This window comes from Calypte anna, chromosome 20, assembly GCF_003957555.1.
Source record: "Calypte anna isolate BGI_N300 chromosome 20, bCalAnn1_v1.p, whole genome shotgun sequence".
Taxonomy (NCBI): Eukaryota; Metazoa; Chordata; class Aves; order Apodiformes; family Trochilidae; genus Calypte; species Calypte anna.
This window is the reverse complement of record NC_044265.1, coordinates 5,533,069-5,557,273: the sequence shown is the minus strand read 5'-3', so window position 1 is coordinate 5,557,273 and position 24,205 is coordinate 5,533,069. Positions and strand designations below refer to the sequence as shown.

At 47.0% G+C, this 24,205-nt stretch overlaps 1 protein-coding gene across 1 annotated transcript in view; it reads left to right on the top strand.

The window, feature by feature from the left end:
* PPP1R16B (protein phosphatase 1 regulatory subunit 16B) overlaps positions 1–24,205 on the top strand; it is a 58,236-nt gene that overhangs the window by 21,729 nt on the left and 12,302 nt on the right. The window lies entirely within an intron of this gene.

The following is a 24,205-nucleotide window of genomic DNA, read 5'->3' as shown; positions in this document are numbered from 1 at the left end:
CCGTTCCCTTTGCAGGGGGGGCTCCCACCACGTTCCCTTCAGTGAACCAATGGAGAAAAAAAGTCTCCAAAGGACTGGCTCACCTTCCAGTGGTGCTGCAGGTGTCCTGGTTTCTTCTGCTCTGGGATGAGTGGGTGCCCACTGGCCCCCACCCCAGCCCTGTTTCTGGGCAGCATCGCTGTAACGTCCTTCAGCTTCCACCTTCAGGCACTGCATCCCGCGAGCAAAACTTGGGCAGAGCCAGAGTGTTGCATAAAACAGCACTTGTGCAGAAGCTAAACCATGCAGATCCTGGTGGCTGGTGTGCCAGAAAGTGAATGAAAGCTCAGGTTTGACGACCTTGGACTTGGCATCCAGCAAAAAATCTCCCATGAGCTGAGCAGAGGGCACGAGCTAGGGGCTCTCTGGGTCCTGCACCATCCTGGGGGAGATTTCCCAGGGGAGGGTTTAAGTTATTGCACAGCTTATTTGTATAAATACATCCCCCACGTTTCCCTTTGTGCTGACCCTTAAATCTCCTGTGACCCAACACGGTGAAGCCTTTCAGGAGCCACCCCCAGGCAGCTCCTGCTGTGCTCCCTTTGCACCTTGCTGGAATAAACCCAACCTTGTCACTAGCAAAGGCATTTTAAAAAGAGGCCCTAATTAGCGTCTATAAATTGCTTTCCTTAACCTTTCCAAGTTGATGTGATCTGTTCCCTTGTTACTAAAAAACTTTTATGAGGTGCCTTAATTTTCCACCCACACTATTATTCTCCTGAAGCTTTTTACTTGGGGTTCCTGTGTCTGTGAGAAAGTGCATTCATTTGCTGGAAAAGATTTTTCTCTTGGGTTTTGTGCCCTTTGAAGGGCTCTGGCAAAAAAACCCCTCTTGTCATCAGTAGTCTGAGTGTATATCTGGGTATTTGGAGAACATCTCAAGTTAGGAATGTAAAGTTTCTATTTAGCTGGAAAGGTGTTTCATGAGTTTGAAACTCCATAGGTGTGGAAATGAAAGCCATTCTCTTTGGAAAGCTGTGTGTGGGAGCTCTTGGCAATGATGGATTTTGTGAAATTTGTTAATGGGGGTTGATATGTCTTCCAAAAGCAGATTCACAGATTTGGCCACATTTAACTTGGCTTTTTCCTGCAATCTGGATGATAGGCCAGTGCAGGGTGGTTTGCATATGGCAGTTAACTGGATAGCAACTGGGAGCACAAGCAATATTGAATATGTACAACTTTGTTGTTTTTTTTTTTCCCCCCTGACTCTGGTATTTTAATCAAGTGGAAGAATTTCCATAAAAGCTTGAAATATCAACTTTCCTTCTTGGTAATTAATGTTTAAAGTCCATTTCAGGTTTTCCTGGGATGACACCTCCCTCCCCAGATCTAGAGTCCACTTAAACATTTTGTTTCAAGCCTGTTCTTTAAACAAAAAATGTTTGATCAGAAATACTTTTTTTTTCTTTTAAATTATCTTTTAAATAACAAAACGAGAGATTTCCTTGACTTCAGAATGTGTTCTATAAAATGTGGCACTGGCTGTTGTAGAACATCTTTGGTTTCAGTGGGTCAAGCCTCTTGGGTCAAGCTATTCAGAGGGACTGGGGTGTCTGCTCTCAGGGTGCTGCTGTTGCATGCACTGAACATTGCTGTTTGCTTTTTCAAGACATGAGAGCTGGGAAATGGGCCCCTTGCATAGCTACAGACCAGAAATTCTACATCTTTTGAGTTTCAGGATTCCCAGCACGAGCAGTCTCCCTCCTGCACCCCGCACAGGGAGCAATTGCTTTGCTTGACTAAAACAAGAACTGAAAACGTGCACACAAATGCTCTCTGACTGAATTCACTGGGAAATGGTGATGGAGGGATCCTGGCTGGAATTTTTTGGATAAAAGCTTAAACACACCCTGCCTCCCTTCCCCAAAAAGCCCTTGCAGGCGCAGCTGCCCACCCCTAGCTTGGAGGGCAAATCTTTCCTCTTGTACTTTGTTTCAGGAGAGCACACCAAAACCTCTTGGTTTGTGAGATGGAAATGGGTGGGTTTCACATAATTTTGGTTGCTGGCTTTTATGTGTGTGCCATCTTCCATTACTTCTGGTACCACTGAAAAGAATTCTTGTGTAACTCATCATAGCACTAATGAAGAAACATTGGATTCAAACTACTTGGCCTTCCAGTCAGGAGGGTCTGTTTGGATTGAAAGTGTTCTAATCAAACAGGGACTGGCCAGTGGCTGTTGCCAATGCCAGATTTTATTTCTTGCTTGAAGTGGCTTGAATCACCTAATTGGCTTCTAAAATTTGACTACAAAATCTTTTGGAGGGGAAACTCAAAGCCAGTGTCCCCTTTGTCCCAGGTACCCCTAGATGAACCCTGGGCATTTCTTTGGTTTATTAGTGCTGGTGATGGTTGCTGCTTAATGCAGCCATGAGTATTCCCTTTCCAAAGGAGATTTGGGCAATGGGGAGTGAAGGCTGAAGCTCTTGGGGCTGTCCATGCAAGGTGCAGTAGGTAGGATATGTAAGGTCACCATCTGCTCTGCAAACCCTGCCTGGCCAAATCCCAGCAGGGAGAGCTCGGGGCGCAAGAGCCGCCTTCCCCGGGAACGTCAGGATTTATGTCAGCCCAAGGTGGATTATTGATGGGATCTTAGTTCAAACAGGTGCCCAGGGATGTTCCTGCATGCAAAGAAGTGCTAAATCGATGGTGTTTAACCTTTCCCTTCCCCATCCTGCCTTCTCTGCCTCCAACAATGTGGAGGGCAGCTTGGGATGGATGCTTATCTTCTGATATCTCCAGGCTGCCAAATGTGAAAGCCAGAACTTCCCAGTCGGAGTCTGATGATACTTTTGCTGACCAAGGATGATGGCCATGGATATGGGTCAGATGGGGCATAGAAAATACCGGGCCTGGTGGCCTGCTGGGTGGGATAACAGTGTGAAAGAGCTGATACCACAGCCCCACCAGCTCCTCTCTCCAGGATTCTTTCAGACAACGTGTTTCTTGCCTGCCTGGCTGCCTTCCAGGCCTGTGCTATTTCCTATGCTCCAATGAACTGCGTGGTTTGTCCCACTCCAATAAAGAGAAAACAGTAAATAGCAGCTCTGTGGGGGCCTCTGGTATCTTCTGCATGATGAGCAGCAGCAACCTGGAATGAAATCCCCTCTGTCTGTCCTTCTGGGCTGTGACCTCCGATAGCCACGGCTCTGCCTCTGATATCGAATCTAATGCTGCCAAAAGGATGTGAGATGCTGGCCTCATCACTCTCCAGAGCTTGCTGGTACCTGGAGTTTTGCAGCTTCATTGTGTTTTCAAATGTATTTTGAAAACAACACCCCCCAAGTCATCATCCTCATCCCCCCCTATTCTTTGCAATTAAATATTGGTGGGGAAATGAGTATTACTGGAGGTGAAGTTGCATTGTAGGGCTGAACCTCAAGTGGCTGCTTTACCTTGATGCAGTAGAAAACACAGTGCTTGGGTATAGTTTCCAGACAGGAACAACTTGGCTGTAAGCTGCAGGTCCAGATTGTGATTTCTGCAGCTTCTTCTGGTCAAGGAAAACTTGAAAAGTGGATTAAATCTTTTTTTTTTTTTTTTTTTTTTTTTTTTCCCTAGATTTAAATTCCTGCCTTTCTGGATTCAGGTCAGCTCAGCTGGTGTAGATTTCTTCCTCCTAGAATCGTGGAAAATAGAGGTTGAGAGGGCCTTAGGAGGTCATGTAATCCACCTCCTGCCCCCAGGCAGGATCATCTGTATCTAAAATGCTTGCTAATGAGGTTGGAGTTAGGTGTCTTGGTGTATTTATAGGCATCTTTGCAACACGAGAGCAGGTACCTGTGCAGGCAGCCCTGCTTCTCATTCATTTCTGTGAATTTTTCCCCCTTGCTTATATTTATCCCCCTTTGTTTCACTTTGCATCCCATTCTTGCACTTATTGACTGTGAGTTTTCCTGCTTCCCTGAAGAATGCTCTAATTCTTTCTCTAATAGCAGTTGCTATGGCAGCTGGTTCAGGCAGTGCTTTATAACCTAGTGCTGAGCTGCTTTTACATACACTTTCACTGCCTGTTTTTTCCTCTGGAGCCTGGCCAGATCTTTGGGAAACCTTATCACCAGCTGCAAATGTGGTGCTAAAAACTAAAACAAAAATAATCAGATGCCTGGTACAACTGTTAAAATATTTCCTAAGCCTTGCCTACCCTCTAACCCATCACCTAGAGGATGCTAAATAGGCCAGGAAGCAAACTGTTTAATTCTGTCTGCTGATGCAGTTGTAATCAAGAGCCAAGATGCAATCAAGCACCCAGCACTCCTGGTAATTCGGGGAACAAGAGCCCATGTGCAGCACCAAGCAGGCAGATGCAGTTTCCATTGAGGTCCCTGCAATTGCAGCTCCTTGTTGCTGACTTTGGCCTCTGGATTCCTTAGACAGCATGAGGCAAGCTGGCTGCAGATGTAGGGAACTGGCTTTAGGTGCTCAGTTGTGTTTCCCAGGCTCTGGGTACGTTTAATAACAGTTTGCATCATCTCTGGGTTTGGCTGAGGATTTCAAGCTAGATCTCAATCCACTTTTTTCCTGGTGGGCTGATCTCTTCCTGGCTTCACTTGATTTTTTTTCCCCAAGATTTCTCAGTTCTCTCTTTTCTGATGGTCTTGGCTGCTCTGCCTGTCTTTGCTCTCAAGGTGGCAAAGAGTGGTCCCTGTCCTGAGTGTGAGAGCACCAAGCTCTGAAATGCAATGGGAAACTTCCAGAGTATTAAGTCAATTTGTGTGCCTTCACCTGGGCTGATGAGAAAGACCATGTTAGTTTAAAAAAAAACAAACCCAAACAAGCCTAAATCCATGAACAAAAAGCAAGCAAACAAACAAGAAAACCACCCACCTTTTTTCTCCTAAAGGCTACTGCTTTAGTGTCCACTTCTAAAAAGAGGAGACTGGAGCAGGAATCAACCCAAAAGTCTCTCTTGCATTGTTTTGACCCTGTTGGCAGCCGATGGTTTCCATAGCAGGGGAGTGTTACCTGCACACAGCTTGTGTTTTGTCCTGTGCTACACTTACATCTGTCTGGAAACATCCATATTTTGAGTGGGTGGGGAAAGATTCTGGCACCTTCAAAGTATTTCCCCTCTGGTCTGATTCATAGCAGCAAAGGTTAGTGATGAAGTGCTGATACTGACACGATTCTGGTTGAAATGGTAAGGTTTGAATGTAGTGAGACGTTATGGCTTGGTGTGCTCAACAAAGTCCTTCAAATGACCCAATCTGAAGGATCCTTAATGTAAAAACGAAGCAAACCATCTATTTCAATTGAAGCAAAGTTTTCCCCATGGAACTTGCTGGAAGGGCAGCTGCAGTCCTTGTGTGGCTCTGCTGCACCCAGGTTTTGTTTCTGCAGGAGATGTATGGTCTGCTCAGCAGCTTGGGATATGGAAATCATCTGGAAATCCCAACCAACTCTCAGCCTTTTGGAGAGGAGAAGGAGCAGCTATCTCACTCACCTCAAGGATGTGGCAAGAAGAGCACTTTCTGCATCTGTCTGCCACTTCTGGGTTCAATTCTCATGTGTTGTCAGTGGAGACAGATGAGATCTCAACTACTGTAATTAACCCTCTGGAGAGCCTGTCACCTCTTCCAAGACCAAGTTCTAACTTAGGAACCAGGGGCTGGACAACACTTGCCATTCCCACAGGGAGTGACTTCCAACCTACTTAGAGCTCAGACAACTTTCTGTGACTCTCCAACTTTTCAGACCTGGTTTATTTTTTACTTCAGATCCTGTCAGTTTGTCTTTAATTAGCAAGGCCAGAACGGGGCTTTTTGGGATCTTAAATGGGACTCTTTAATTAAAATTTTAGTTTGGCAGCCTGAAATAGCAGGTGTTAGAAAGAGCCAGAGCTCTGGTGAAGGAGGACAGTCCCTGTGGCTCTGCAGTGACATCCTCCTGGCTGTCAGGGAGTTGATGGTAGGGTTTTCTTTCCTCCTTAAGATGCTGCTGTCAAAATAATGATGCAAGCCCTGAATGGGAGACAAAGCTCCAGTCTGGGCTGTAACTGGTCAGCTTCCAACCTGCTGCTGGATGCTGTGCCAAAGCCATGGCATATATGGGTTGGTAGGTGACAGAGGGTCACGGACAAATGCTGGGAGTCTCTTTTGTTTTTATTAGAAGGGCCAGTGAGTTTTAAATTTCATCTTAAAGGGCATCTAAGCAGGATTCCCTGTGCACTTTCATAGTCAGTTTATTCTTCCATAACGTTAATCATGTGGCTGTGGAACAGCTAGGAACAAGCTGCTGCTCTGCCCCGTGACCCAGATTATTCTCATCTGTGGCAATTTTCCATCACTCTTCCGAGCAAGGCAGACTGTCATTTGAGTGCTGGTCAGCACTGAGTCTGTAGCCTGGATTTGAGATTTGGGTCATCATTGCATTGTGTCACCTGGTGCTCTGAGGTTTCCCTTGTTGAGCAGCAGGAATATTTGCAGCATTGATCTGGTTGGTTACCCTAAGGGGAACAAGAGAACGGGAATTATTTCTTGCTTCATTTACATTCAAAGACTTGTCTTCTAGCCGAAGGGCAATCCACGTAGTCTGATTACCTCCTATGAAGTAGGATTGACGGCATGAATTGCAGCTAGAGGTGGAAGGAGCCATGCCCAGAGCAGGGCAGGGGTGACGAGACAGAGTTCTGGCCATCTGGCTTGGCTTGATCCTTCAATTAGTCACTTGGGTTTGAAAGCTTCCAGAAACTCCATGCTCATTCAGCCTTCCTGGACCAAGCTCTGATAGAAGCATATTCAGTCACTGTTAACTGGGCGCATCTTGTGAGTCTCTAAAGATTTTGGCACAGATCTCTAAAGATATTTGGACATTTTAACTGCTACTGAAATCAGTTTGGTTTGGTCACTTCATGCGTTTGTGCTCCTTTAGGAGTAGAGAGTCCATCTGAAAAATGCTCAGCTCTTCCCCATTGGGTGCTGGTAAAAAGAGCACCCAGTTAAGCACCCCTACCCTACAGTATTGAAACAGAGCTGACATGGCCTTTTGTCCCTCTTGGGAGCTGCCCCCAGCAGCACCAGAAGTTCCCAGCAGCAGTGGAAACATCTCCGTGATGTGGGGAGGGGAGTTCCCTGGGGCAGTCAGTACTACCCAATTCTGGAAACCACCCCTGATGCTTCTGCTCCCCACCCTCCTCTTTCCCTTCCTAGAGGAAGGGCCTGTGGGTTTTCCAGCTATGGAACAGGAAAGAAATGGAGGATCCTGTTTACCTGCCCATAAAGTTGTTCACATCTGTTTAAAGCTCCTCCTCACAACATGCTGCTAGTCCTGCTGGCACCTTGTTTTTGCAGCTGTCCTGTTTTTGCTGTGCCCTCAAAGAGCTCCTCCATGGAGGTCCTGAGGTGGGGTGGTGCAGAGGGCTGATTCCAGGAGTTGAGACACCAGTACTGGTTGCTGTGTGAGAGGTGAAAACAGCAGCCTTGGCACCCACTGAGCAGGGGGGTTGGCACTGAGGGCAGGAGAAGGATATTTATTCATGCTGCCATGGGCAAAATTGGTTTTGCAGCCTTGCCATGTCCCAAAGCAATTTCTGTCTTAGATCCTAATAACATCTGACTCAGTATCAGCTCCCTGGGAGATGACAGCTCATGTCTGACCTGTCTTGGAACACAGAGGCTTGGTGAGACCCATGCAGAGCTCTGCCTACATTTATTATTTCTCACTAAAGTATGAGAGGACTGTGGGCACTGTCTGGTTTTTGGGGACATCCCTTTGCTCTTGTTGGGACAGCTGCCTTCTCCACAGCTACAGCAGAAGCCTGCAGTGTGGGAAGCTGCCTTCCCAATGGGGCAGATTGTTTTGGAGCAGGAGAACCAGGAGTGTCTCCCGTGGGAGCTTCCTGAGCTTCTGCATCCTCCTCATGTACAAGAGGGTCTCAGTTCTGCAGGGGAGCAATTGCAAGCAGGGTGACAGAGCTGAGCTGGGAGGGGATTTGCTAGTGGAAAGGCTTGTGGGGAAAGCAAAGGGAGGGCTGGAGGTCTCCTTGCCAGGGCAGGATGCCTGTGATGCAGGAGAAGCTCTGGGACAGCCTCCTGCAGCAAAAAAAACCTTGTTAGGTTTGGCAGTTTATGGTGTATGGGGTGATGGTGCAAAATGCTGATTTCTGGCATTTAACCCGAGCAGAAGTGTCACGGGCTGTCAGGGGGGGATTTACTTTGCAAAGAAGATGTGCAGCTGTGCTTGTGCGTCCCCTGGGATGAGCCCAGCCCCAGGAAGAAGCAGGACTGGCAGGCCAGGGGAGCCTTCTCCTAAACCACTGGGGAGCTTTTTGTGCTGCCATTCAGCCCTGAGGTCATTCCTATGGGAGTTGGGGACAGCAGGTGTACGAAGAGGAGGCTTTTTGCCTTGCCAGCATGGGTGCATCATAAGGGGAAGGTGCTGGCACTGGCTGGTCCTGATGTTAGTCAGAAGCCCTGCAGCTGTGCTTCCCATGGCAGAGGGGTTTTCAGGGAGCTCTCAATAAGTGAACAGTGGGTGAAGCAGGAGCCCAGGTGCCCAACAAGTCACTGAGTGGCTGCATTTCACTAAAATTAGCCCCTTGTTAAGGGGTGGAGGCAGCTGTGCATAAGAGTGAGCTGATCTTTTTGAGGAGAGGATTTACTGGAGGAGGTGACAGATACCAGATGCGCTGACTGGTGCTGGTGCCAGGCTCCAGTATCCATATCAGACTTCCCTTAGGAAAGCAGACACAGTGTGCATGCATCATTTCAGCCCTGCCAGCATCCCTGGGGGAAGCTCCAGCCTGCCCTGCCTCAGCCTGAAGGGCAGCTTGGATCAAAGAGCACATAAATACACCAGTGTGCATCCCTCGGAGTGGTATGTTAGGGACCTGTGCATGGGCACAGCCACTGCTGGAACCAAAGCCCTCCTGCCTGGCCCTTCCCACTGGCTGAACTGGGCTGAGCCAGGAGCCTTGGTCTGGCAATTTGGCTTCCACCTGCCTGTAGTCAGGACAAGCTGCTTGGTGCAGGGAATGGCCCTTCCAGCAGGCAGTCAGCATCACTGACTCTGCTTTATAATATTGGGGGGGCTTTTTTTTTTTCTTTTAATGGCCTATTTTTATTTTTTTTTTTTGTTCTGCATTGCTGCTTAACTGGGAAAGTGAGCTGGGGGGAGGGAAGGTGTCCTTGTTTTACCAAGGGTTTACCCTTAGCCCCTAAATCTGGGCCAGACCCACTGGTACGTGCTGGCTGCTTTGTGCAACCCTAGTAAGGAAAGCACCCGTAAATGTCACTTAGAACTGTTCTGCTTTGCTTCATGAATCTGGATCAGTGTCTCTCTCCCTCCTAATCAGGTTAATTTTCTTTTGATCCACCCCTGTTATGGAAACCTAAACTGATTTAGCTGTTCCCATCCATTTTCCATTGGCCTGATGGCTTTTTCCACAAGGCCATCTCAGCTCTACCCTAATTACAGTTGAGTTGGCTGATGCTGAAGCAGGTGGAACTCTGGTCTGTAACTCTGTAAATCTTTAGCCAATATTCACCAAGGATGTTTTTACCAGCTGTTTTGTTTCGTTTTGGGACAGATTCATTTTAAATTGGCAAATACGCTGGATTTAAGGGGAAGACAGTTGCTACTACCTGTCAGAAAGAAAACACTAATTATCAATCATATTTTATTGAGCCTCTGTTGAACTGATTTGCTTCAGAAAACATTTTCCTGTACTCTGCTCAGGAAATCTGTTGGGGTTTTTTTGGTTTTGGTTTTTTGTTTTGGTTTTTTTTTTTTTTTTGTGAGTATCACTCTCAATAATAGTGATGTATGCTAGAGCATAGACGAGAGGATAAATTAGCACAGGATTAAAATCTCTAGCACCCTGGAATTTAAATCACTTGGTTTGGGGAGCATAAATAAGTTATCTCTGCTGGTGTGCTGCAAAATCCTTGCAGATGCTCATCCCTTGTCTCTCCTGCACACAAACCCTCTCCGTGCCCGGGATTTCCAGCACCTGCCCGAGTTCAGCAGCGCTCAGTGAATGCGGGGAATTGTTTGGTTGCCCTGAATAGGCTCCGGGTTTGCAAACCAGCTTGGAGTTCCTGCGAGTCCAGATAAGAATAGCTGGGGAAATGTGAGCCGGGGCCGTGGAGCTCCCCATGTCCCGGGGCGCAGCCGGGCACCCGCCTGCTGCAAAGCTGCTGGCACCCTCGGCAAGGGAATCGGGGGTTTTTGGGAGGTATTCTCTGCTGCAGTTGGGTGGGATGTCTAAAATCTGGCTCTGCACCAGCTCGATAGTGGCTGCCTGGCAAGGAACATCTTCCCAGGAGCATCTTCCCAAGGGGCTTCTGTAGCCTCTTCCCAGCTCCAGCCTGGGTTTGGTTTCCTCTTGTGATGAGATGAGCAGGGGTCAGTGGGTTCTGCTGAGCCATTTTTATGGTGAAACGGGAAGTGTTAATTGTGAGGGAGATATGGTACCTGGTATGCTGTGGACACGTGGGAGCTGATGCAGAAATGTGGCCAAATAGGACCCATCAGTGGGTCAGTGTATCCTGGCCCTGTCTCTCCCTGCTGGTTTGGTCCTGGGCGATGTGCTTCAGCAACATCAAATGTTTCCTTGTTTCCAGCAGGAGTAGTGGAAATAAAAGGATTGACAGCTAAGAATCTGGGGAAACCTTGTCATTCACATGTAGTCCACTATCTGAAAACCTCTTGATTTAAACACTTTGTGTGGAGGAAAGAGTGACCAGACAGTTGCAAAGCATCCCAAAACTGCTGACCGTGTAAGGATTTACTTATAACAGTTCCTGCTCCTCCCATGGTTCCTTGAAGTACCTTTTCCTAATGTTCTTAGAATTTTACTGCAAAACAGAACCTGAGGGAAGCTTTGCACATCTTGGCCAGCTGCTTTAGGGCTCAGGTCTGTCTGAAATCCCATCTGACCCAGGCTCTGACTGGTGCTGGGGTGGAGGAGATGGCTTTGCCTTACATCTTGTCCCCTTTCCCCAGTGACTCTGCAGATCACAGCTGCCATGATTTGTACCTTTCTGTCTGCAATGGAGATGGCCTCGCCTGAACCTCACGTGCATGTGTTGAGTGTTCATCTCTGCTTTTATGAGTGTTCTGTTTCCAGAAACCATAGAATCACAGAATGCCAGGTTGGAAGGGACATCAAGGATCATCTGGTCCAACCTTTCTAGGTAGGGACGTAGTTTAGATGAGATCTCCCAGCACTTTGTCAGACCGAGTCTTAAAACTATCCAGTGTTGGGGAATCCACTGCTTCCATAGGGAGATTATTCCAATATCCCTGGTGCACATCTTCTCCTCTTAAATCTCTTTGATGCTGTTGTGTGTTACAAGCACAAAACATCTCAAACTTACTTGGTTTCTTAGGTCTGTCTAGAGAAACAACCCTCCTGAGAACAGCCCCACCATGCAGCAAAGCTTCAGCAGTGAAGAGGTTAATGTGGTCTGTCCTGAAAACTCTCTGTGCCTCATGCCAAGCCTGATTGTCATCTTGCTCCTTTTAGGCCCTGCAGTTGTGCTGTCCCCTGTGTGTGGCCATTTGACCTACGAGGGGTGTTGGGAAACTCCCTTGCTTCAGTGCTCTGGGTGCTCTGTTGGGTGGAAGAGGCAGCACCATGGTTCCTTCTGCTCCTTCCTGTGTCCTTCAACCAAAAACGAGGGGTGGTGCCTGGAGCTTTTGGACAGCAAAATATTCTCGATGTCCATGTTGTACACATTATGCAATTTACACAACCAGAACATGTTTTAATTCACTTTTTGCTGGTGATCCCCTTCTTTCCAGTTGTGCTGGATGGTGGAAAGGTAAAAGCCTTAGGTCACAGCTGCAAAGGGTGGCAGCAGCCAGGGCAGATGACATGTGCAGCCTTCAGCCACTCATTTTTCAAAGGGGAATACAGCTAAAAATTGGTTCAAGGTTTGTAGGTCATGTTTCCATTATACAACTGTACTGGTTGCAGCTGCTCCTGTGAGATCCCAACCTCATTGGATGCTCCTGGCCTGGTGGGGTCCTTTCCCAGGGAATTTTTTTTTATGATGAGATGTACAGAAACAAACAGGACTTCTCTGTCATAGCTCTAACTGGGATGGTATCGGAGGCTTGGAGTGGGATTGTCTTCAGTATGTGAAATGTGGGAAACATCTCAGAAGAAATTGTTAAAAATCATTGGCTGGAAAGTAATAATTTTTTTTCAAGACTATTTTTGATCAAGGTAGGACCAAAAACAATTGAGTAAGGTTCTTTTAATTGATCACAGATCTAGCAGTGAGGATCAGATCTCCTGCATCTCCCAAAACAGGTACCAGTTCTCTTGGCACAAATCCCACTGAAAATATGGATGTCTGCCCATGTGTGAAGGACAGGACTTGTCAGGAAAGTTGTACCCCTGGTCAGTGAGGGAGTGTGCAACCCCCCATTTCACTTCACATGGGATAAAATGGTCCATGGTGTCTCCAGGACCCAGACCACCTTTGTTCCTGCCCTGACAAAGATCTGTAAGGGCCCTGTCCTTGCAGGGAGCCAGCTCCACTCCTCAGCCAGCTCCTGTTCTTGAAGGACCTGCTCTCAAAAAATGTGTTGAGTAAGATGCTATGGAGCTCTGATGGATGTTGGTCAGCAGAAAAATACATGTTCTTTAACCAGAAACTGCCAGGGTTGCTGAGTTGTACTCATGCTGAAGGTACTGAATGTTCTAGCAGCAGGAAGAGGTTGGGCAGCACAGAGCTCAGTGATTGCAGGGGACTGGACATCATCCCGGGGCCATGCACCAGCCCTGGACTGGCTCCTGGTCCCCTGCACTGCCTCTGGGATCCACTCTGCAACTGTAATTAGTGCTGTCAGCAGAGCAGCCCTTCAAGCATTAATTACTTTAATGAACTTACTAAAGTGGCTTGAGCTCCTAAAGCATTTTGTTGTTGCAATAAATTTTTAAGTCAAAATATTAGACTGTGGAACAGGTTGCCCGGAGGGGTGGCGGAAGCCCCATTCCTGGAATTTTTTAAGGCCAGGCTGGACAGGACTCTGAGCAGCCTGATCTGTCCCTGCCCATGGCAGAGGGGTTGGAACTGGATGATCTTAAAGGTCCCTTCCAACCCTGACAATTCTATGATTCTATGAATCAGTGGGTGATGATGCAAAGCTTGAGCTTGGCTTTCTTTTTGTCTTAATGTTCAAAGTGTGGGGTTTTCTTAGGGAATCTCCTGTTGCAGTATGTTCTCCTCCACTGCACAGGAGCTGTCAGGGGCAGCAGAGCCTGAAGTGCTTCTCTCCCAGTTTGCTCATATGTTGGTGGAAGGGCTGCAGTGAGGACAGGGAAGGAGATCTGTCACTCAGGACCAGAAAAGAGTGTCACCTTTCTGGCATTATGACAGCTAAAAGGTGGTCCAAGATGCTTGGGCTCTTGTAGTATTAAATATGTATTGAAAAGCTCCCTGATGTGAGGGATCTGCTGGTGAGGGAGCTCTCTGGTAAGCAAACAGGGTGGAATAAAATGGTTCATTAATAAAACTGGGCTTAATATAGCAACGAGCAGAGTTTTCACTGCCATGGAGAGGAGAATAGTTCTGCCATTGCTAATGGCAAAACTTAATGGGGAATTTTAATGACTTAATTATTTTGAAAACTGTGTTTTTCTTGGGAAATGCAATAGATTTTGGCAAACTGCAGCTTTTTTCCACTGATGCAGAAATCTACAGTTCCTCTGAGCTGACACTTGCACAAGAGGATGTGGGAGGCATTTGACTTGCAATACTAACGTGGAGAGTAGGCCAGGGTCTTTCATCCCAGGACTGGAGTGGGGTATATTGCTTTCCCTCTACTGCCTTATGTTCCTGCAGCTCCTTGTGTCCAGTATTAGGGGTTTATGTCTTCAAGACTCAGAGACACTGCTGTCATAAGTGGGATGCCTAAGAGGTGTAGGAATTAGGTGGTTTTAATATGGTAGTAATTTGTAAAGTATTTATTTGGTTAGTATTGATAAGCCCAGCATGTAAATAAAGCAAAATAATAATAAAATCACTGTATGTACTGAAACCAAAGTGCTTATCTCTGAAACAGGGTGAAACATCAGTGACCTGGCCTCAAGTCCTAAGACAACACGTATTCTGGGGGAGGATTGCAGCTCTTTTTTACTTTACATTAAGTGCTCACTCATGGGCAGAGGTTGCCCCCGAAGGCTGTTAGAGCAGTTGTGTGGATGTGTTGGGAGATCTGAGCTGTGCCCTGGGGTTGGATCCCAGCCTTCCCCTCTGGCCAAGGAGCATCCCTGGTCCCCTTCTGCCATCAGCACAACTCCCCTGCAGCCTGGGGGAGGGTTTGCTCTCTCCTCCCTGCTATAAAGGGCTTTTTTATCTCAATTCATATCCCATTCTGTAGATGAAAGCATTCCAGGTGACTGAGATGGCTTCTGAAAGCAAAGGAGCCACTTGCAAAAAAAAAAAGAAAAGTTCTGCTGACCCTGTGCACTGGTTCTTTCTCAGAGCTCAGGCAGCTGGGCAGAGGAGAGCTGGAAGCAAAGCTGCTGGGCTTGTGTTTGGCTGAGAATGGGAAAGGGTGGATGAGGGAAATTTGTTGGACTTTTTGTCTTTTTGAAGTCTAAGTGACCTGGCAAGCTCTGGAGCTGCTCCCCCATGGGCAAAGCTCCCAGCACCCAGGCAGCTCCAGTGCATCAGCCTCTGCTGGAGGGGGTGGGAAGCAGAAACCACATAGGACTTGGGAGGAAAGAAGTTTTGGAGGGAGTTGTCAACTTCGTGTGATGGGGCAAGTGAAAGAAATATTATGCAAAGTGTTTGACTGTCAGGTTGCAGATCAGTCCAGGTTGTATCATTGCATGATTTGTTTTGACTTAATTGAAAGGCATTGTGTGCACTCACTGAGGATTCCTGGGAGGGGATTTCAAACCTCCTGCAAGGAAATAGGAAATGTTAAGGAAATCAACTGGTTGTCCACTTTTCTTGATAGTGGTGGGGTTTTTTTGTTGTTGTTGGGCTTTTTTTGTTGTTGCTTGTTTGTTTTTTCTTACCTTGCATGCTCAGAATAATGGGTCTTAAATTGAAATTGCACTACTAACAGCCTGCAGCAAGTTTATGCCATGATCTTTATAGAGCTGTAGAACTTTATTGACTTTGCTCAACTGGCTCAAGCCCAAAGCCTATGAGGTAGATGGTCTCCAGCTGCAGCTCCTGGATGGGTAGACTAGGAATGGTGTGGCAGCTGTCACAAAGATTTCTTACCTTCTGTCAGGCCTTTCTCATCAATTATAAGTCTTACTGTAACTGTGGAAAAACCCTGCATTTCTGCCAGGCTCAGGTGCTACCTCCTGGTTCAACTCTTAAATATCTGAGCTACTTTCCATGCAGCTGTGAGTACCTCTGACAAGGATGCTCATGGATAAACTCTCTTGACTTCTCTGACAAGAAGCTGTTGGTTGCCAAGGCTGAGGAGAGAAATCCCTGTGGCTGTCTGATCACCTTGGTGATGCTGACAACATTTTTGCATCAGGGAGAACCTGGGTGCAGGGGGGTTGGAAATGCCCCTGCTCAGGTGCAAGGATCACCCACACCTCCAAGCTAGGTCCCACCACGGGGCGGTAGCACTTTGGGACTTAGTGCAGTTGTTTGGTGGCCAGTGACACTGTCCCTGTGCCTGACCCAGCATTGGGCTGTTGTGGGGGCTGTGAGGCAGCAGCTGCTCTGGGGTGATGCTCAACATTGGGCATTGCTTTGGGGTTGCAGTGCCCCAAAGCAGGTGGGGTCTGACCTGGATGGTAACTGAAATGTGGGTTTTTTGATAATAGAAAAAGAAGCTCTAGACGATGTGAGGAGTCTGTGTCTGACAGGCACTTACACAAAGGTTGAAAGTGGGATTTAAGCAGCCCTAAAAATTTGCAAGCTTCTGGGGCTTGGGCTTGCAAGAGGGGAGTAAAAAAAAAAAAAAAAGGAATGGTTTTCAAATGTAGGCTTGGAGGCAAATATGGTTTGGGCTCCACCTTGGTACTGGCACCATTCCTGATTGGCAGTTAAATGCAGCACAGTGCTGCACCAGGGATAACCAGGGATAACCTCACTGCCCACCTCCTGACCCCCTCTCCTCACCCAGCCCAGGTACTCCAGATGGGCAGCAAACAGGTCCCAGCTGAGCAGTGGGGACCTTCCTGAGGGAGCAAGACCAGTGAGAGCTGCTGCTGAGCAATGGCCTCAGTTTCCTTTTTGAAAACACCCACGTGCAGACAGGGTTCACCCTGGGGTCTGGTTGCCCTCAAAACTTTTAGTATCAAGAATTCAGCTGCTTTGCCTGGCTCCTCTTGGCTGAACATCTGAGAGGATGGAGAAGAAGGAGAGGAGAGTTTTTCTCATGCTTTAAAGGACAGAGATAGGAACTGGGACTCGAGGGCACTGTCACAGCTGTGCCATGGACTGTCTCTGTGACCTTGGTAAAGAAACCTGAGCCTCCAGAGTCTTGGTCTAACTTGGGCTGAGATGTGGCATCCCCAAGAGGAGGCAAATGCTGATTGTGCAATCCTGGAGAGAGCCTGGAGCTCAGCAGCAGAGCTTTCAGAGCTCTGGGTAAAAGGCTCTGTTAAAATTCAAATCTTTGACTCATGTAGAATTTGTAAAGGTTTGGGCAAGAACAGAAGGGCTGCTATGGATCAGCTGATGCTTCTCTGGTGAGGTTTGAGTTGTTGCTAAACTGGCATGGAAATTTTCTTTGCATAGCAATTGCTTTGAGAAAGGAAACCACACTTTTTAATTTGGAAAAAAAAAAAAAAGAAAAAGTAGGGGGTGGTGGTGGTGAGGTGACACTTTCTGCTTCTGTAGCTGTTTTCCTTTCAGCCCAGCAGTGCAGTGTTTGCAGTCAGAAGTGGTGTGGTTGAGGTGGGAGTGATGGTTCAACAGATTCCTCTTGAGCTCCTGGCATGTCCTTTGCAGGGTCTTGGGGTGAGACACATCTGGGCTACGTGTCTGGGTGTCCCCTGGGGGCTGGCACCTGCCACTCCTGTGTCACACAGAGCTGGCTTTTAGAGGGCAGAGCCTGTCCCAGCACACTCTGCTGCTGCTGACCCTGGGTAGGTGGCAGCCTGTGCCATGGATGCAGCCATCCCTGGGAGCATCCCTCAGTATCTGGCTCAGTCCTCTATCTTCTAAAGATTTTCTTTCCCAGTGTTTTCATCTTGAACTAAAGGGAGACAAAGCCAGAGGGGAAAACCCAAAACAAAACATGCTGAGGGTGGAGAAGGTACCACAGCTGGAGCTTCTCTGAAGACCAGGGCAAGGTTAGAGATGCACAGCAGAGAAAAGAAGGTTGAGAAGCAGAAATGGGAGAGCCCTGGTCTGCTGGTGAGCTCCTGGCTGTGGTCACCAGGCTGTCTCTGTGGGGAGTCACTTGCTATTAACTCAGGGCAGCTTGAAAAGCAGAGATGTGTTTCCCCACCCCTCCACCAAAACCTCTTTCCCGTTACTCTAAATAGAAAGTTTCCTGTTCTATAATTGAGACTCAAAAACCTTGATGTGGTTCAGGTCAGTGTACAGCTGCTTATCTGGGGTCAGAGGATGACTGAAATATGAGCTGGGGCAGAGACTGTTGACTCTGGAACCTAATAACACTTTCAAATGGCAATATGAACTATTTCCTGCTTGACAGAGCATATTAGAACATCCTCTTGCAAATACAGCCAGGCTGGCTCTGCGTGGAGCTTGAGGGGGGGGTATTGCAATTCTGCTCCTCGGGCACTGATCACCTGGTTTGTCATTGTGTCAAGGGAACTGGGAAAGCTTGACATGTTCTCAAGTAGCTGCAGATGTTTACCTCCCACCACCATTGCTCCCTTTTGACTAAGCACTCATTCAGCTGTAATTCCTGTTAAAGCTATTTATTTATTTTATTTATTGATGCATTTTCTTTTTGGTTCCCATGAAAGATGTATTTTCTAGTAGGTTTGGTATGGACATCATAGATGATGAGATGCATGTCTCAGCAGATAGGTTTTAGTCCAATACATCAGAAGTAGGTTTTGATCAGGTAGGTGAGTGGGATCCTCTGTGCTACTCAGATAAAAGGCTTTGATATTGTGTCTGAATGGATTTGCATGTGTTATCATGACTTCCAAGAGGAGCTTTTGTAGGAAAGAAGCTGCAAGTAGCCAGAAGATTAAGAGAACAGGAGGTCCCGGTCAAGCATTTACTGAATCTAAAGGTGTGCCCTTCATTTAACCTGGCCTGAAACACAAAGGAAACAAGATGTGTTTTTCCCCCCTTCTTGCACCCATCAAACCCAATGTTTCAGTGTTTCCTTCAAGAGATGGGGATGTGGGTTCCTATTGAGCTGCTGTTTGGGGATGTGGCTTTCCTTATCCCTGGTTTTCTGCTGGGCTCAGGCCCTTGCCTTGTGTGGCTCCAGCCACTATGAAATGATTCCTGCACATTACCACTTCTTTCTCCTGAGCACCCATCACACCCTAAAAGCTAGCATTGCTCTGCTCTTCATTGCAGCTTCTGAGTCACCCTAGGGAAACTTGGCCTTGGTCTCCTTGGTCAAGAGCTCTATAAGTCTGACTTAAATATTTTTTTTTTAGTGCTCCTTAAATAAGCACCATTCATAGATAATACCTGCTCCAAAATGCCTCTTAACAAGAGAAGAGGCTCTGTGGCAGCCCAGGTGTCACTGTCACAGTGATACCAGGGAATCTGCTTCCCTGGCTTCCTGCCCACAGAAATCCTGCTCAGGGCAGCTGAGCCTGAAGGTTATATAAAACACTCGTCCCTCTTAAAGCCCATCATCTGTTTAAAAAACAGAACAAAATGATTTATTTATTCTTCCAATACCAGATGAGGAATGGGAAGCCAAGCAAATAATCTGACTTCAGTTTTCCTGTATGTATTTGATATCTCCTGTGTGGACCAATTTCATTCTTAGTCTGAGCAGAAGAGGATGAGGAACCTGCTTTGGAACCTGACACTAAATCCTTAGAAAAGCTTCTCAGCTGGCAGCATCCTCTAATTATTATTTTTTCTATTATGGAATGAGTTTGGCTTTGTTTCTGCTGCATCCTTGGAGCATCACTGGATGCAGATGGATAACTTGTACACTGTCACTTACCGGAGTAATCCCAGGTGGATGGCATTAAATAAAGATGCTTTAGCATCTCAAGCACTAAGCAGATTATCAGAGCTTGAAGAGGCAGATTCAGAACAAGAAAAACCTGGGATGCAGGAGGGTTTGGGTGCCTGGCTGTGGCCTGCTCACCCAAGATGCAGCTGTAGATGGCTGTCACCTTACAATAGTGGTTTTGGGGCTCTGGTACTACAGTGATAAAATGGATAGGGGTCAAAGCATGAAGCAAAAATTGATGGAAGTAGACATGAAGCTGGGGAGGAAGAAGTGGACTCTGTGCATTAAATACACTTGTGAGTTGTTGACAGCTCTTACTCACTGTCAGGATAAAGCCTGTATAGGAGTGCAAGCACCTCCAAGCTCTATGGGAAGCCTCTGCCAGGCAAAGCAGGTGCTCTGAGGCTAAGGAAGGGTGTCCCATGCCAAGCCAGAAACATCAAAATCAGAAATAGATTTTCCTTGAGAGAAGCAGCACCTGAGCTGAGTGTAGCTGCATGAAATGTCCCTGCCTGTGTGAATACAGCACAGAGCAGATGGGGCTCTGCTGGCCCCTTCCCAAACTTCCCAGATTTTGTGGGTATGTGTGTGCCCAGCTATAAACTTAGGTGGGAAGTGTCATAACAGACTCTGAGTCTTCCTGAGACAGCTTGGTGATCAACCATGATGGGATGGTTCAGTTGCTAGCTCAGCAGGCAAACTGGGCCATGGTTATTTTTAGGTCTGCTAAATGTTTGAAACTGTCTGAGTGTGGGTTTTTGTTTTCTGGGTTGTTTTGGGTTTTTTGGTGGTTTTTTTGTTTTGTTTTTGGGTTTTTTTGTCTTTCAAAAAGCTTTGGGGAGCTGTAGAGTTTATCAATGGGCCAGCACAGGCTCTCAGGTTTGTGTGGCAGGGAGTGGAGGATGAGTATGTTCATCCTGTCACTGCTCAGAGTTCAGACACACTCTTAAATGTGAATATTGTACTCTGTGTTCTGGATGATTTACTGGAAGAGTGCTCATGGCTTTAGTGCTGTTTTCCTGGCATTTCTCCTGTGTAATAAATACCTCTGCAAAACCCTAGCAGTAAAAATGCATGTTTGAAATAGCTGAGCCCATTGGCAGGACCATGCCTGGCAGGCTGGGGACATCTGCCAACACTCCAGTGTGGCTCAGACACCCCCAGCATCTCACTACGAGCAGTGCTGGGATGAGTTTCTTCCACTATGCTGGGGTTTTGTCTAAAGCTACACTTGGGTGGAAGTGACACTTAGCAATGTGTAAAATGTACATCTTAAGCCAAGTGAAATTTCTCTTCATTTTATTCAGTGAAATCCAGTATAAACATACAAGAAATCCACTACTGTCACAAAAAGCAAACTAGAAGGGCTGAAATGTTTTCAGAAAGAAATCATTGAGTGCAAAGGATCAATGATAAACCTGGACTTCTTAAAAACTAATGGCCTCTTGTGTGTGTATGGAAACTCAGAGCACCCAGATAAGCCTGCTTGCCAAAGTGGACAGTTTGCTGTTATCTATTTTTGGGAGGAATCAGGACCTCAAAGTTGTTTGGCCTTTTTTTTGTCTCCCTGGTAACCATATCAATTTCAGTTGTCTTTTCCTCATATGAGTTAATGATACTTGATGTATGCAAAAGCTGAGTAGAGTGTAATAGCATCTAGAATTTTATGATGTATGTTGTTGATTTAGGAAAAATGCCCTGGCAAAGGCCTTTTTTTCCATGGAAAAGTATTCATCTGGTTTACAAACTTTTCTGGAAAAGTTATACTAAAAACTAAAAGTTTCTAGTGTACACCCAGTTGGAGGTAACATTGATGAAAAGTGATAGTGCTGTAATATCTCTTCAGCTGTGAGAGTGGGTTTCCCCACACCAAATATTCCCTTTGCAGTGACTTCTTTGCCTTCCTCCTGATTTATGGAGTTTGGGGAGATTAAGTGAGTCTTGGACATGCTTGAGAGGAGAGAGAACTCCTGAGAAGCAGGTTTGTTGTGTTCAGGGAGGAGAATCTGTCTGAGGCTGCCCCAGGACATGTGGTGGAGGGTGACTTAAAACCTAGTGTGTGTTTTCACAGCTGTTTGGGAGCTTTTTCCATTTAACACAGCACAGATGTGAATGATAAAATAGAAATTGAAGATTAACATACACCATCTTGGTGTGTGAGAGGTTCAATTATAGGCAGAGCAAGCAGAATAATGGGAAATGCATTTGAGTGAGTGTTCGGTTAATATAATTTGCAATGAATTATTCACAACAGTTTGTTCACCCAGCTCTTATTGTCATCATTTTCATCCCTCCATTTGCTCTGCCTTTGAAACTGCCTCCCACAACCTGGGCTTGACATGTAATGAAGCATATCCACGCATCCAGCCCCTTCTCCCCACCTCCCCCCCACCTACACACAGAGGATGGGATTTAAAGAGCTCAGCACTGCAGGTACTGAGCTCTCCTTAAGAACTTAATCATAAGTGTTAAAGTGGAGGCTACTGCTGCTGCTGACCCTCCTGGTGTCACCCAGAAAAGCCCTTTCTGTTGGGCTTGGAGTGACCTTCCCTCACAGAGGAGCTGTTTCCATGATGTTCTTGGTGTGTAGGGGGGGATCTTCCTTTCCCATGGGCTGTGCTGAGGTTTTAGCCAGCAGAAGGTGATCAGCTTGTGCTGAGCAGTTGATCTGCTGCCTTCTGAGCTGAAGGGAGGGACTTCTTGCAAGGGCATGGAGTGATAGGACAAGGGGGAATGGCTTTAAACTGGGAGAGATTCAGGTCAGACATTAGGAAGAAATTCTTTGCTGGGAGGGTGCTGAGCCCCTGACCCAGGTGTCCTGGAGAAGCTGTGGCTGCTTCATCCCTGGAGAAGTGTCCAGGGTCAGGTTGGATGGGGCTTGGAGCAACCTGGGCTGGTGGGAGGTGTCCCTGCCCATGGCAGGGGGTTGGAACTAGGTGATCTTTAAAATCCCTTCCAGTCCAAACCATTCTATGATTCCCATCAGTATGGACATGGGTCATGCCTGGGTTGGGAGTTGAAGGTCTTGGACTTTGCAGTGAGGCATCTGGCACCAACAGGCTTGACAGGAAGCATTTTGCTTGCTCAGGTCTGTCCCTAATGTTGAGCATTAAGCAAAGGAGCAGATCAGTCACAGTTTTCACCACCACCACCCCTTTCCTATTCTAAAGGCATTGGAAAACCCACAAAATGCTGCTGAAGTTTATCAGAAAGGAGGGCTTGTTCTTCCTGGCCACGTGGGAGAGGCTGTTCCTGGGTTTGGGCATGGTGAGGATGGACATGTTATCCCTCCAGGTCTGCCTGCAGGGAATAGGAGGTGATGAAACTGTTTGGGTGGTGGGTAGGAATTGGGGCTGTGTTCTGCTTGGTGGGACACTGGGTAAATCCCTGGCTTGTGAAAGGGGCCATATGCACTAGAAGATTGCAGTTCTTGGAGGTTTCTGCCTAGCTGTTGAGGTTTCTCGTCTGGAGCATGAGCAATGCTGAAGGTAACATCCCTGACTTTAGAGAAAAGAGCCAGGACTTGTTGCTGCCCAGCCTGGGGCTCCACTGCCCAACCCCAAGGTAAAACCTTCAGCTTAGGACTGGTTGGAAGGGAGTTTGAGCTCTTCTTCAATCTATGCTTGTCTGGAGCCATTGGAACCACATCCATGCCTGGCTTCATTACCTGTATTTTCTGTGCCCTTTTCTGGCGTCTTGTGCTCCTCGGTCTTTGATGTGTTGGGAGAGAGTGGGAAACGTTTTGAGGGCTGTGGTGAGCTGGTCCCAGGGGCAGATGGAAGCCAAGGGGGGTGCACTGCAGACATGGGGGCTGCTGCAGGGGTTCGTGGAGAATTCAAAGCTGCTTTTGGGTAAGATAAATTGTCCTCTAAATCTTAACCCTTCATGAACTCTTACAAGCTCAGTCAAGTCATGGTCACAGAACCTTCAACACAAAACCTGATGCTCCCTAACAAGCTGGGATTTATGCTGTTGCTTCTTCCCATAGAGGAACAGCACTCCTAAAATTAATCTGCCAGCATCTACTTGTCCAAATCTCCATAATCAGGCAAAACATGATTACAGAGCTGCATGTCATTAGTACACAATGGCTTTTAAATGACTGAGATTGAATTAAAACCCTAATGGCAGAGCATCCAAAGTAAATAAGAGACAATCAGATCCACTGGTGACTGACTCGCCTAGCACTCAGCTTGGATTAGAAGAGCCAGGAGCTTGGGGCTGCCCAGAAACAGTAGAAGCACAGTCATTAAATTGGATGTACTGGCTGGAGTTCAGCACTCTTATTACTGTCAAGCATGCAAGTGTTGGGGGGTGTGCAGTGAGTGTAGGCGAGGGCTTCCTGCCCTGCTCTTTGAGCTGGAAAAAGCTCAGACTCTTTGGACTCGCCATGGTGGGGGATGAGTTTTGTTCTTTGCTGTATTCTGCTTTTTCCTATCAGTTTCATCGAGCAGGTGTCAGTGCCTTGAAATTGTTTCCAGCAAACGTAAATTCCAGCTTTCATTTTGGGTTGGGTGAAACAATCCTGTGACAAAGTGTTTTATTTTACTTCTGTCCTGTTTTGGCTTCCGTTCTGATAACATCAGCCCAGTGGCTTCCAAACAAAATTTCACTTTGGCTTCAATTTGCCTTTCTTACGGGTGCATTTTCCAGGTCCTTTAAACAAAGCTTCATAAATCAACATGGATGTTGTTGTGGACATGTTTTCCGTGCTCTGCTTTGGATGCCAGAAGAGCTCTGTCCCCAGGGACAGCCATGGTGTGCTGGGAAAATTGCTCCTCCTGACAGTGGGAGAGGAGAGCAGAGGCTGCAGGATGCTTTGGGAGAGAGCAGCCTTGCAGGCTCATGGATTGCCAGCTCTGAGGATGGTTAATGCCCTTTGAGCTTTGTTTGTGTTCCTTATTTTGCAGCTGTGGTTATGCATAGTGGTTGCATCCTTGCCAACAAATAAAATGGGACTTGAATATCCATTGCTACCCTGGCCCCAGGGAGGTGGTGATGAACCTCTGGTTTGTGCCTGTGCTGTCAATGACATTTGAGTTGGGAAAAAACATTAGATAGGGAAGAAATCTAGTGTGGGGAATGAGCAAGTAAACAA